The sequence below is a fragment of the Bombina bombina genome, chromosome 6 (genome assembly GCF_027579735.1).
Source record: "Bombina bombina isolate aBomBom1 chromosome 6, aBomBom1.pri, whole genome shotgun sequence".
NCBI classification, from domain to species: domain Eukaryota; kingdom Metazoa; phylum Chordata; class Amphibia; order Anura; family Bombinatoridae; genus Bombina; species Bombina bombina.
The window spans coordinates 423,822,656-423,835,190 of NC_069504.1; the positions used below are offsets into that span (position 1 = coordinate 423,822,656).

The window sequence follows — 12,535 nt, forward strand, 5'->3', positions numbered from 1 at the left end:
TTCCCTAGAAACCATATCGGAGACAGCATCAGGGATAGAAAAAACCTCAGGAAAATTGGCAACAGTTTTAAACACTGGATTTAAGCAATTACAAGGCTTATAATCAGAAACCTTAACCCCTAAAGTAATTAAAACAGATTTTGAAAGAGAACAAATATGTTCAATTTTAAACAAAAACATAATTTATGTAAGAACTTACCTGATAAATTCATTTCTTTCATATTAGCAAGAGTCCATGAGCTAGTGACGTATGGGATATACATTCCTACCAGGAGGGGCAAAGTTTCCCAAACCTTAAAATGCCTATAAATACACCCCTCACCACACCCACAATTCAGTTTAACGAATAGCCAAGAAGTGGGGTGATAAGAAAGGAGCGAAAGCATCAAAAATAAGGAATTGGAATAATTGTGCTTTATACAAAAAAAATCATAACCACCACAAAAAGGGTGGGCCTCATGGACTCTTGCTAATATGAAAGAAATTAATTTATCAGGTAAGTTCTTACATAAATTATGTTTTCTTTCATGTAATTAGCAAGAGTCCATGAGCTAGTGATGTATGGGATAGCAGATACCCAAGATGTGGAACTTCCACGCAAGAGTCACTAGAGAGGGAGGGATAAAATAAAGACGGCCAATTCCGCTGAAAAAAATTAATCCACTACCCAATCAAAAGTTTCAATTTTTATAATGAAAAAAACTGAAATATAAGCAGAAGAATCAAACTGAAACAGCTGCCTGAAGTACTATTCTACCAAAAACTGCTTCTGAAGAAGAGAAAACATCAAAATGGTAGAATTTAGTAAAAAATAAATAATAAAAATACAAAGTCCCCCAACAGTAAAACCAACCACCCAACCAACCCCCTAAAATAAAAAACTTAAGATACCCAAACCAAAGCATTTAGCTCTTTTTCATTGCCCTTAAAATGGCATTCAGCTCTTTTTCAAAAGCCCAAAGCCATAATCTAAAAAAAAAAAAAAAAAAAAAAATGAAAAAGAGCTGAATGCCATTTAAACAGCCAATAGGATGAGAGCAACTGAAATCCTACTGGCTGATCAAATGAGCCAATAGGATTTCAGTAGTTTTCATCCTATTGGCTGTTTTGAACAGCCAATAGGATTTCAGAAGTTCTCATCCTATTGGCTGATTTGAATTTGAAGAATGAAATTTAGCCAATAGGAATGCAAGGTACGCCATTTAGAAATGGCTACCTTGCATTCAACTTAAAGGGCCATGATACCCAAATGTTGAAACACTTGAAAGTAATGCAGCATAGCTGTAAAAAGCTCACTAGAAAATATTACCTGAACATCTCTATATAAAAAAGAAAGATATTTTACTTCAAAAATTCCTCAGTAGCCACATCCCATTGTAAAGGACTTCTAAGCAGCAAATCAGTATGTCTGTCCCGGGACAGCTAAGGGATTGAGTCTCGTGCACTCTCATCTTATTTCCCTATTCAGTTTAAGGAAGTTTACTATGAAATCTCATGAGAGTTAAGTCAAATCTCATGAGATCACAGTAAAAAAAAGTTCATGACCTCAGCACTGCTGATGCTTATTGGCTGCTGTTCATTTCTTAATTTTTTTATTTATTTTTTTAACTGCAGCTGAGCAACAACTGAGTATAACTTTTTACACAGAACTTACTGAGGTGAGGAAATTGTGAGGTAAAATATCTTCATTTTTTACATAGAGATGCTCAGGTGATATTTTCCTGTCAGCTTTTTACAGTTATGCTGCATCAGTTTCAAGTGATTTAGCATATGAGTATTATGTCCCTTTAAGTGTACGGTGGTGACCGTATAAAGAGGACGCTTCGCGAAGGATGTCTTCGGCTTCCAGGATAGCTCTGCGTCCCCGAGATGAATGAAGGTGTCGCCGCCTGGATGAAGATGGATGTCCGGACTTCAGGAACCATGAGTATATTTTATGGGGTTACTGTTAGGGTTTTTTTCTTCATTTTTTGGGGTGTATTTTTTTTTTTTTAGATTAGGGCTTTGGGCTTTTGTAAAAGAGCTCAATGCCCTTTTAAGGGCAGTGAAAAAGAGCTGAATGCCCTTTTAAGGGCAATGCCCATACAAATGCCCCTGATCGGAACAGCCAATAGAATGCGAGCTCAATCTGATTAGCTGATTGGATCAGCCAATCCGATTGAACTTGAATCTGATTGGCTGATTCCATCAGCTTATCAGAATTTTCCTACCTTAATTCCGATTGGCTGATAGAATCCTATCAGCCAATCGGAATTCGAGGGATGCCATCTTGGATGACGTCCCTTAAAGGAACCGTCATTCGTCGGGAAGTCGTCGGCCAGGATGGATGTTCCGCATCGGCGGGATGAAGATGGACCCGGAAGAAAGAAGATTGAAGATGCCGCTTGATAGAAGACTTCAGCCGGATGATGGACCTCTTCAGCCCCCGCTTGGTTGAAGACTTCAGCCGGATGATGGACCTCTTTAGCCCCCGCTTGGATAAAGACTTCAGCCGGATGATGGACCTCTTAAGCCCCGGATAGGAGGAAGACTTCGGACCCTCTTCTGGACGAATCGGTGATACCCGGCGTGGTGAAGAAAGGTAGAAAGATCTTCAGGGGCTTAGTGTTAGGTTTATTTAAGGGGGGTTCGGGTTAGATTAGGGGTATTTGGGTGGTGGGTTGTAATGTTGGGGGGGTATTGTATGTTTTTTTTTACAGGCGAAAGAGCAGAATTCTTTGGGGCATGCCCCGCAAAAGGCCCTTTTAAGGGCTGGTAAGGTAAAAGAGCTTTTCTATTTTTAATTTAGAATAGGGTAGGGCATTTTTTTTTATTTTGGGGGCCTTTGTTATTTTATTAGGGGGCTTAGAGTAGGTGTAATTAGCTTAAAATTGTTGTAATATTTTTATAATGTTTGTAAATTATTTTTTTATTTTTTGTAACTTAGTTCTTTTTTTATTTTTTGTACTTTAGTTAGTGTATTTATTTGTAGGTATTTGTATTTAATTTATTTATTGATAGTGTAGTGTTAGGTTTAATTGTAACTTAGGTTAGGATTTATTTTACAGGTACTTTTGTAATTATTTTAACTAGGTAGCTATTAAATAGTTATTAACTATTTAATAGCTATTGTACCTGGTTAAAATAAATACAAAGTTGCCTGTAAAATAAATATTAATCCTAAAATAGCTACAATATAATTATTATTAATATTGTAGCTATATTAGGGTTTATTTTACAGGTAAGTAGTTAGCTTTAAATAGGATTAATTTATTTAATAAGATTTATTTTATTTTGTTAGATTAAAATTATATTTAATTTAGGGGGGTGTTAGGGTTAGGGTTAGACTTAGCTTTAGGGGTTAATACATTTATTATAGTAGCGGTGAGGTCCGGTCGGCAGATTAGGGGTTAATAATTGTAGGTAGGTAGCGGTGACGTTGGGGGGGGGGGGGGGCAGATTAGGGGGTAATAAATATAATATAGGGGTCAGCAGTGTGAGGGGCAGCAGATTAGGGGTACATAGGGATAACGTAGGTTGCGGCGGTGTACGGAGCAGCAGATTAGAGGTTAATAATATAATGCCGGGGGCGGCAGATTAGGGGTTAATAAGTGTAAGGTTAGGGGTGTTTAGACTCTGGGTTCATGTTAGAGTGTTAGGTGCAGACATAGGAAGTGTTTCCCCATAGGAAACAATGGGGCTGCGTTAGGAACTGAACGCTGCTTTTTTGCAGGTGTTAGTTTTTTTTTCAGCTCAAACGGCCCCATTGTTTCCTATGGGGGAATTGTGCACGAGCACGTTTTTGAAGCTGGCCGCGTCCGTAAGCACCGCTGGTATTGAGAGTTGCAGTGGCGGTAAATTATGCTCTACGCTCCCTTTTTGGAGCCTAACGCAGCCCTTCTGTGAACTCTAAATACCAGCGGTATTTAAAAGGTGCGGGGGGAAAAAAGCATGTGTAGCTAACGCACCCCTTTGGCCGCAGAACTCTAAATCTAGCCGAAAGAATGTAAGAACTCATTTGTAGTGCAAATGTTTTGCAACATTTGAAAAAACAAAATTTATGCTTACCTGATAAATTTATTTATTTCTCGACTCGGTGAGTCCACGGATCATCATCAATTACTGTTGGGAATATCACTCCTGGCAAAGAGCACCACAGCAAAGCGGTTAAGTATCACTTCCCTACCCACAACTCCCAGTCATTCGACCAAGGGAAAGGAGAAAAAGGAAATAACACAAGGTGCAGAGGTGACTGAGGTTTAAAAAACAAAGAAAAACTGTCTGTAAAAACACAGGGCGGGCCGTGGACTCACCGTGTAAAGAAATAAATACATTTATCAGGTAAGCATAAGTTTTGTTTTCTTTCTAATGACAAGGTGAGTCCACGGATCATCATCAATTACTGTAGGGAATCAATACCCAAGCTATAGGACACATATGATAAGGGAGGGACAAGACAGGTAACCTAAACAGAAGGCACCACTGCTTGAAGAACCTTTCTCCCAAAAGCAGCCTCACCCGAGGCAAACTATCAAATTTAAAAAAATTCGGAAATTCTTTAGCAGAGAGGACCATGTTGCAGCCTTGCTTCATTCTTGAAAACCCAAGAAGCAGATAAAGCCCTAGAGAAAAGAGCTGTAATCCTCTCAAGAGGCTGCTGTCCAGCAGTCTCATAACCAAACAAATCATACTTCCAACCAAAGGGAAAAAGAAGTAGCTGTCCAAGAGAAACAAACATCTAAACAGAAAACTGGCGAAAATCCTTAGTCGCCTGTAGAAATAAATTAACATTCAAGTTGTGCCACCAACGTTCCTTATGGTAAAAAGGATTGGGACATAGACATAGGGACATAGACAAGGAACAACAATTTCCTACATAATATTCCCATCTGAAACCCTAACTTAATACGAAGAACCACCTTATCTGCAAGAAAGATAAGATAAGGCGAAACACACTGCCAAACAGAGTTCTGAGACTCTCTGAGCAGAAAAGATAGCCTTCCCGAGATAACACTTAATATCTACATAATGTACCACAAAACCTTAAGAACAAGGTTATTGCTCCAAGGGGGAGCAACCGACATTAAGGACAGGCCTGATACTGACCAGGCCTGATAAAAAGATTGCACATCTGGCACGACCACCAGATGCAGAAGTAGCCAAATAGACAACGCAGAATCTGACCCCTCAGGGTACTGACTGTCTCCAGACATCCTAGAGACCGGACAAATTTCTAGGATCCCGACTCCACTCCAAGAGAGCCCTTGGATACACACCAATAAAGAAAGATACACCCTATTCTATGGTAATTCTTCTAGAAACAAGTCATGGTCTCAATGACTGACTCGGAATCCCACACTAACACAAAACAAAGTGTTCAATCTTCAAGTAGGCAGCATCAGAGAAACTAGATGAAGATGAAGAAAGGGAGCCTGACTCAGAAGGGCCTTCCTCAGGTACAGTCCCCAAAGAGTAGATAAAACGTTACCCATAGGTCTGCATACCAGATCCTGCGGGGTCACGCAGAGGCTATGATAATCCCCGCCACTCTCTCCTATTGAATACGAGCAATGACTCAAGGAGGGAAACAAACGGAGGAGAAACAGGTATGCCAGACTGAAATCCCCCCCCCCCCCCCAAAAAAAAAAACGCCAGATCATCAATCAAGGCGGTCAGTGGATCACTTAACCATGAACCGTACCTTGGAAACTTGGCGTTCTGCCGAAATGCCCTCAGAGGCCAACTCCGGACGCCCCATTTGAGGGTTTACCTAGAAACCACCTCCGGAAAGAGAAGCCACTCCCCAGGAAGAAATAAGTGCCTGTTCAGAAATCCGTTCCCCAATTGTCTACCCCTGGACGACAGACATCAATTGTGAGCTTCCGCCCACTGAACAATCCAAGTCACCTTCTATATGGCTAAAACACCCCAAGTTCCTCCCTGATGGTTGATATAAACCAAGAGGTGATATAGGCCGACTGGAAACAAGCTAAGAACGACTGATGCCAAGAGGCCAAGCTATCAGAGCATTGAAAATCGCTCTCTACTCCAAATGTTAAAGAGAAGAGCAGAAACTCCCGAGTCCATAATTTAAATAAGACCCAGACAGCATACCAGCCCAGCAGGTTGGCATCCCTGGATACATCACCCATGAATATCTACAGAAGCACAAGCCCCCAGATAGATATTCCTAAAAAAAATACTACTGTAAAGAGACTCTTGTCGACTGATCTATATCTATTCTTTAAGACAGATCTGAATGTTCTCAATTTTATGGAAAATAACAAAAGGAATGAAGTCCATTGAAACCTTAAGACCAATTCCCTCCTATATCGATTTACTTAAAAATGAAGTAAATGCCGCTGCAGTTAGATCCTAACTCCCAACCTACTGGTTGTAAAAGGATAAGCCATTTACCCGACAAAGTCCACCCATTAAGATGGAACGCGGGAAGACTTCTCCAGGTTCATTTCCAATCCATGGGAAAATAGATTGGACAAAATCTCTTGAAAAAGAGATAGTTTGAAGGAAGGATGACACCTGAACCATCTATAGTCCAGAAGAACACCCTTGTACTAACCCAGGACCTAAAAGTCTTTCACGGCTGCTGAACCCATAAGCTAGCGAAGATCCCGAAACATGGAAACAATAAACGCACATCCCTTCGGTTTATGCTCTTATGAACAGACCCAGAACCAAAAGAGAATGGATATTACTTGGAAGGTCAGCACCAGAGATATTTGAGATAAAGACCCAGGTCCGCTCCCAGACAGGGGCTGGAACTCTCACTCCCAGAAAAGAACGTCCTGAACCCTGTTCAAGGAATGTTTCTCATTGTACCTGAATTGCAGATACCCTAGAAAGAAAAATCTGCCTCCGAAGGAAAAAAACTGAGACTGGTCTAAAAGACATGACCCCTAATAAAAGAGGAAAAGGGAAAACATTCCTTTAGTTTTACCCACTTGATAAGTGATAGAAAAACTCTTTTCACCCATAAGTCAGAGGATAATATCATCAGACCAGGTCCAAAAAAAGGACTCATCCTTAAAAAGGAAACGCCAGAAGCGTGGATTTGGAGGAATCCTAAAAATTGAATTTGCCGCTACAGAACTATAAGGCCTAGAATGTACCACTAAGCCACAAGTAGGCTTCTCAGCTGAACAGCTGTAATGCCTGGCGGGCTAGGACAGCACTTCCCCCTTATCCAAGACTAACTGGGAATCCCAGAGGACTGCTCCTGCTTGGAAGATAAAGGGGAAGACTCCTGTGCTACAAAAAAGAGCAGCAACAGAATTATTGGCCTAACAGCCGTTCTGAAATTGATCTCCTCATGGAGTCCTGGAGTCCACCAAAATGAAATACGACAAGACGTTGCACCAAAAGGATGCCAGACGTCCATAAAGAGTCGTAAACGCATGGCTATCCTAAATAGGGATTGAAGTTCTCTTAACCAGAATATCAATGGCCCCTACTACTATTTTAAGCACCGTGATATTTAAAGGAGGCAGATTATTACAGACAGGAGAAGGGGAAAAGGAATCCCTGACTTCTCCCATACCTGAGAAAATTCTCCTAGTGTGGTCGAGAACAGGACATATTTTAACAAATGAATCCTAGTAAATATAAAATTCAATAAATTCTTGAGGATTGACAACGACAGGAGAGTCGAAGTCTTTCAAGTAGCCAACCTTTCCTAAATAAAAAGGAGATTAGGCTTGAATCTAAAGAGAACAACTTCAATACCAGAAGAAGGAATTACACTGTCCAAATCGGAGGTTTAACCCTCAGATGCTACCGACTATCCTGCTCATAAAACTATAAGAAGGACAAAATGCGTAGCAGCAAACGGAACAGAACCCTTACTATCTGATTCCTTAAATAACCTCTTGCGATTTCCCTCAAATAAAGGAAAGGGCAGATAAAGCCACAGACGCCAAAAGCCACCTGGGCAGACAATTCTGTAAGCAAATAACTCCTCCAGGAGATTGAGAGGAACCGCAGAGCACTGCATGTAACGCCATAAAGGCTTGGGACGATAAGGAGAAAACTGTGGCAATGCCTAGACCGTATCATCCTGAGAGACATAGGGCTCAAAGAAAATTAAAAGGAAGATCCCTTTAAGATTTTCATAAAAACTCTATAATGTAGTTCAGAGCAGACGTGTGTCCGAGGGAGCAGACATTACGCTCCAAGAATAAACACAAGGAAACAATAAAAATTGTTTTGTCACTTTAAAAGATACAAAGTCTAGACTAAGACATAATCTGTATAAGAAAACAACTTAGACTATAGATTAGAGATTCTCCTAAAATGCACCAAACTGTCACTTTAAGAATTGTAAACAAAAAAACTCATAACATATATACTTTATTTCTTAGCCTGCTCTACCATTGGAGGCATATAAAAATTGAAAAATTAGGCGATAGACACAAGCCATATTTCTGAATTATTAATATACCATCACTTTAAGGCTTTTAGGAGCCAGTATTCTACAAACTGCAGGATTCCTCAGATCCTTAACTTTTGAACATATTCCCCTAGATAAAGGTTACCCTAAAACCTTTTAAGTCATCCTTTAATACATAAGTATTCCGTTAAATCGTAAGTATTATCCTTTAATACATAAGAATTAATAAGAATACATAAGTTTTATGTTATCTTCACACGGGGGCAGAAACCTCACTGCTCCGATCTCGGAGCAAAGAGGCAGAGTCACATGGCTAAGAGCTGAGAGCAAAACAAATGGCGCAGCCGCTTCTTTCCTGAGACTATACAACATGGCGCTTTTAGAAAGGGTGGCAACAAGACTCATGAATATAAAAAAAAAGCAAAAAAAACAACGGACGGATTACACCGCCCCCACCGCTCTAACTAAGAGTGGAATATACATGAAGGAGAAACACATCGGACTGAGGAAAAGCAGTGCTTAATAAAGTGCGCACTCCCAGCCGGTAGAGAAAAAAACCTCACCCTCACTAGAAAATCTCTAATGTCTGCCACAATAACTTTTCACACAAGCCTATATCGCCCATTTGATTCCTTCCTTTATTCTTAATAAACAGCTTAAGGAAACAGAGCCCTACACACTGATTAACCCTTTCATCCCTGAAGGAGAAACAGTCCATCTCTCTTAAAAATCACAATGAGTGCCTGCACGCTGCCCAATAATACCCCAACTAGGGTATAAAATGTCCCAATCAGTGTTTCAGTATATATAAAGTGCACAATCTCTGATTTTTTAGAAGATAAAAGGCATTTACCTGCATTCTAGCCATCCGGCAGCCAGACAACTCACAAAGTATGAGAGGATGCCACTCCTCACAGAAACCTGTGTAAGAAGAAAGACAGAGTAAACCTACTCAGGCTTTCTATACCAGGGCAGCAACATGTTAAGAAAACGCAGCAAAGCACACTTTACAAGTGCCTAACTGCTTTAAAGCCATCACAGCAATACTGAAGAGACTAACGTGGAGTACAGCTAGACCCAAATTGTGATGGAAGATCAGAGCAATCCTGCCCTGACTTCAAAATAACAAAATCTTGATAGAAGAATAATAATCAGGACACCAAAGTACTTCACCTCCTCCTTGCACTAGAGGCAAAGAGAATGACTGGGGGTTGTTGGTAGGAAAGTGATACTTAACAGCTTTGCTGTGGTGCTTTTTGCCTCCTCCTGCTGGCCAGAAGTGGTATCCCCAACAGTAACTGATGATGATCCGTGGACTCACTGTGTCATTAGAAAGAATTAAAATGAATTTTAACACATTCGTTTGAATCAAATTTGAAATGTTTGTACAATTTAGTTTGTTCACTTAATGTAATAGTATTTCTAATACTTTCTTTCTAAATGTAATGTTCAATTCAAATTTTTTTAATAATTCGATTCGAATTATGCAATATTGGAATTTCTAAATATTCTAATTTATATATTTGTAATAGTATTTCTAATGCTTTCTTTAAATGTAATATTCAAAAAATAAAATGAATGAAAATTTTAAAATGAATTTTAACACATTCGTTCGTATCGGATTTCGAATGTTTGTAGAACATTCTAACATTTGTTTAATGTAATAGTATTTCTAAAGCTTTCTTTAAATGTAATATTCAAATTATGCAATATTCTAAATAGAAACATTCAAATTGATATATTTGTACCTATTATGTATCAATTTACTAAATTCCCTACCACATGAACTATTGAAATTCTGAATAGTATTTGTTAAATCGAACGTTACATTCGAAATTACATTCAAAATCGAATAGGACATTAGAAAACTGTAAATACCATTTGATTACAGAATTTTTAAGAATATTCGTTCTTATCAACATTCGATTATGTAAATCGAATTTCTACAATAACATTTGTTTTAACATTCAAATTTGAATATAAACACATTCGCCCATCCCTACTCATTTCTAAAAAAAAAAAAAAGTAAATATAATAGAAGTACATAATCAACAGAGGGATAATTAAAAAGGCTTTAATCACTTTGAGGCTGTACTATAAAATGCTTAATTATATGGAGTAAAAAAATAATTTGCAATATACTTTCATTATTTCCTTTTTATTCCATACATCACTGGTTAAACAATCCAGTGACCCATTTATAACTACCCCTAACTGACCTCAGCAGAGAAAGAAACCTAGGCTACAACATGGCGGCACCTGATGCTTTATGGAGAATGAAACTTTACGTAATGTAATTTCAAAATCTGCATATTATTCTCAGGCAAATCTGTGCTTTGAAAACATCATTCTTTCTAGTATTTAAGGTGCATTTTACCCAAAAACTTTCTCTCCTTTAATTTGTTCCCAAAGATTCATTTTACCTGCTGGAGTGTATTAAATTATTTACAAGTCCCTCCTTAGCCTTTATATTGGCATTTGAAATGGCTGATTTAGCCTGTAGTATACCTATACTTAAAGTTTCTTTACCTAGTTATAGGCTATTGACAAATAATCGGATAGATTACGAGTTCTGCATTAGCTTTAAAAAGCAGCGTTAAGGGGTCCTAACGCTGCTTTTTAACGCCCGCTGGTATTACAAGTCAGGCAGGAAAGGGTCTACTGCTCACTTTTCTTCCGTGACTTTTCCATACCACAAAACCGAGGCCCCCCACATCGCAAACACTATAATAAAATTATTTAACCCCTATCTGCCGACCGGACATCGCCGCCACCTACATTATGCCTATGAACCCCTAATCTGCTGCCCCTAACATCGCCGACACCTACATTATATTTATTAACCCCTAATCTGCCCCCCCAACGTCGCCGCCACCTAACTACACTTATTAACCTCTAATCTTCCGACAGGACTTTGCCGCTACTATAATAAAGTTATTAACCCCTAAACCTAAGTCTAAACCTAACCCTAACACCCCCCTAAGTTAAATATAATTTAAATAAATCTAAATAAAATTACTATAATTAAATAAATTAATCCTATTTAAAAACTAAATACCTATAAAATTAACCCTAATATAGCTACAATATAACATAGTTACATTGTAGCTATTTTAGGATTTATATTTATTTTACAGGCAACTTTGTATTTATTTTAACTAGGTATTAAATAGTTATTACCTATTTAATAGCTATTGTACCTAGTTAAAATAAATACAAAGTTGCCTGTAAAATAAATATAAATCCTAAAATAGCTACAATGTAACTATTAGTTATATTGTAGCTATATTAGGGATAATTTTATAGGTAAGTATTAAGTTTTAAATAGGAATAATTTATTTAATTATAGAAATTTTATTTAGATTTATTAAAAATAGATTTAAGTTAGGGGGTGTTAGGGTTAGGGTTAGACTTAGGTTTAGGGGTTAATACATTTAATATAGTAGCGGCGACGTTGGGGGCGGCAGAATAGGGGTTAATAAGTGTAGGTAGGTGGCGGCGACGATGGGGGCGGCAGATTAGGGGTTAATAAATATAATGTAGGTGTCAGCGATGTTAGGGGCAGCAGATTAGAGGTTCATAGGGATAATGTAGGTGGCGAGGTTAATAAGTGTAAGGTTAGGGGTGTTTAGACTCGGGGTTCATGTTAGGGTGTTAGGTGTAGACTTAGAAAGTGTTTTCCCATAGGAAACAATGGGGCTGCGTTAAGAGCTGAACGCTGCTTTTTTGCAGGTGTTAGGTTTTTTTTTCAGCCAGCTCAGCCCCATTGTGTCCTATGGGGAAATCGTGCACGGGCACGTTTTTCCAGCTTACCGCTACCGTAAGCAATGCTGGTATTGCAGGTAGAAGTGGAGCTAAATTTGCTCAATGCTCACTTTTCTGAGGCTAACGCAGCCATTCAGAAAACTTGTAATACCAGCGTTGTTTAAAGTGTGCGCTGGAAAAAAAAAGGCTCGTTAGCAACGCAAGTTTTTACCGAGAAAACTCGTAATCTAGGCGTTTGTAAACACAGCCAGCAGAAGAAATTACACTCAGAGTAGGTGGTGGAAGAGATAAAGCTCTAAAATGTTCATTTTCAATTGTTCTGTTTTGTTTAAGTATTGTACAGAGACAAAGATAAGAAAGGGAAGCATTTGTATGATAAGATAA

The 12,535-nt window shown here is 38.7% G+C and overlaps 1 protein-coding gene across 2 annotated transcripts in view; it reads right to left on the bottom strand.

Annotated features, from left to right (window-relative positions):
* ARHGAP26 (Rho GTPase activating protein 26) overlaps positions 1–12,535 on the bottom strand; it is a 1,495,203-nt gene that overhangs the window by 1,191,376 nt on the left and 291,292 nt on the right. The gene's annotated exons all lie outside the window — the stretch shown is intronic.